This window comes from Galeopterus variegatus, unplaced genomic scaffold (assembly GCF_000696425.1).
Source record: "Galeopterus variegatus unplaced genomic scaffold, G_variegatus-3.0.2 Scaffold2317, whole genome shotgun sequence".
NCBI classification, from domain to species: Eukaryota; Metazoa; Chordata; class Mammalia; order Dermoptera; family Cynocephalidae; genus Galeopterus; species Galeopterus variegatus.
This window is the reverse complement of record NW_007728428.1, coordinates 116288-118521: the sequence shown is the minus strand read 5'-3', so window position 1 is coordinate 118521 and position 2234 is coordinate 116288.

The window sequence follows — 2234 nt, the reverse complement described above, 5'->3', positions numbered from 1 at the left end:
AGAAAAAAAGGATGAAACTCACATGATTGTTTCAATAAATAAATTTTATAAAATGCATTTGACAAAATGTAACAGCCTTTCATGACAAAAACACTCAACAAACTAGCAATAGAAAGGAACTCCCTCAAACTATAAAGTTCTTTGAAAAACTCACTAACATCATACTTTTGTGTTTAAGATCAGGAACAAGACAAGGATGTCTGTTCTCCCCACTTCTATTCAACTTTGTACTAGAGGTTCTAGCTGGGGAAAATTAAGCAAGAAAAAGAAATAAAATGCATCCAGAGAGAAAAAAAGGAAAACTATTTCTATTTGCAGATGACATGATCTTGTATTTAGAACACTCTAAGAAATCAACTAAAAAACTATTAGAGCTAATAAGTGAGTTGAGCAAGATTTCAAAATACAAGATCAATACAAGGGAACTCAAAAAATTCATGGAAAGATTCATATTATCTTTTAATTCGATTTTTCCACAAACTGTACCATCATATACAAAATCAGTTATATTTTTTTACACTAGCAATGAACAATCAAAAAATAAAATTAAAAAAATTCCATTTACTTTAGATCAAAAGAATAAAATACTTAATAATAAATTTAACAAAAGGGTGCAAAACCTGTACTCTGAAAATAAAAAAAATGTTGAAATAAAATAAATTAGACCTAAGTAAATGGAATAACATTCAATGTTTATTGATTGGAAGATTTAATATTGTTAAAATGGCATTAATTTCCAAATAATCTACAGATTAAACACAATCCTTATCAAAATCCCAACAATCTTTTTTTGCAGAAATTAACAAGGCTATCCTAAAATTCATATGTTAGTTCATGGAACCCAGAGTAGTCAGAGCATTTCTGAAAAAGAACAAAGTTGGAGGACTCACACTCTTCAGTTTCAATATTTATCATAAAGCAACAATAACCAAGACAGTGTTGTACTGGCATAGGGATAGATATGTAGGTCAATGGAATCTGAGTCTGTAGACTAAACCCTTACATTTATGGTCAACTGATTTTCTACAAGCGTACCAGGATAATTCAATGGGGAATGAACAGTCTTTTCAACAAATGGCACTAAAACAACTGAATAACCACATGCAAAAGAATAAAACTGGACCCCTTACAATAACATACACAAAAATTAACTCAAAATGGGTCATAGACCTAAAGGTAAGAGCTAAAATTATAAAAATCTTAATAGAAAACATAGAAGTAAATCTTTGTGACCTTGGGTTATGCAAAAAAAAAAAAAAAAAAAAAAAAAAAGGACTTCTTAGATATGACACCAAAACCATAAGTAACACAAGAAAAGTAGATAAATTGAATTTCACCAATATTAAAAGGTCTGTGTTTCAAAGAACATCAAGAAAGTATAAAGAAAACCTACAGAATGTTGAGAGGATATTTACAATCATATACTGATAAGGACTCATATTCCAAACATATAAAAACCTTTTTTTTAAAACTCAGTAATAAAAATAGAAATAACTAATTAGAAAAGGGCAAGGGACCTGAAATGATATTTCTCCAAAGAAAATAGACAAATGTCCAATATGCACATGAAAATATTCAACATCATTAGCCATCAGGGAAATGAAAATCAAAACCAGAATGAGCTATCACTTCACACCTATGAGGATAGCTATAATTAAAAAGGCAGATAATGACAAGTATTGGCCAAGATGTGGAGAAATCGGAGACCTCACACATTGTTGGTGAGAATGCAAAATGGTGCAGCCATTTTGGAAAATGCTTTGACAGTTCCTAAACATGTTAAGCATAGAGTTACCATGGGGCCCAGCAATTCCGCTCCTGGGTATACACCCATGAGAAATGAAAACACAAGTCCACACAAAAACAGACATGAACAGTCATAGCAGCACTGTTCACAACAGCTGCAAAGCGGAAACAACTCAAATACCCACCAAGGATATGGTGGATCAACAAAATGTGATATATCCATACCATGGAAGATTATTTGGCAGTAAAAGGGAATAAAGTATATGTTACAACATGAATGAACCTTGAAAGCATTGGGCTGAGTGGAAGAAGCCAGTCGGAAAATACTGTGTAATTTTATGTAGATGAAATGTCCAGGAGAGGCGTCTGTGTACAGAACTCTGGTGTGGGAAAACGGAGGAGGATGAAGCTACAGTCAGCTTCCAAGCACTTTGTCTATGATTCTGGGAACTTGTCTTTCCTTTCAGCATTGATTTCCAAGCCTTGAT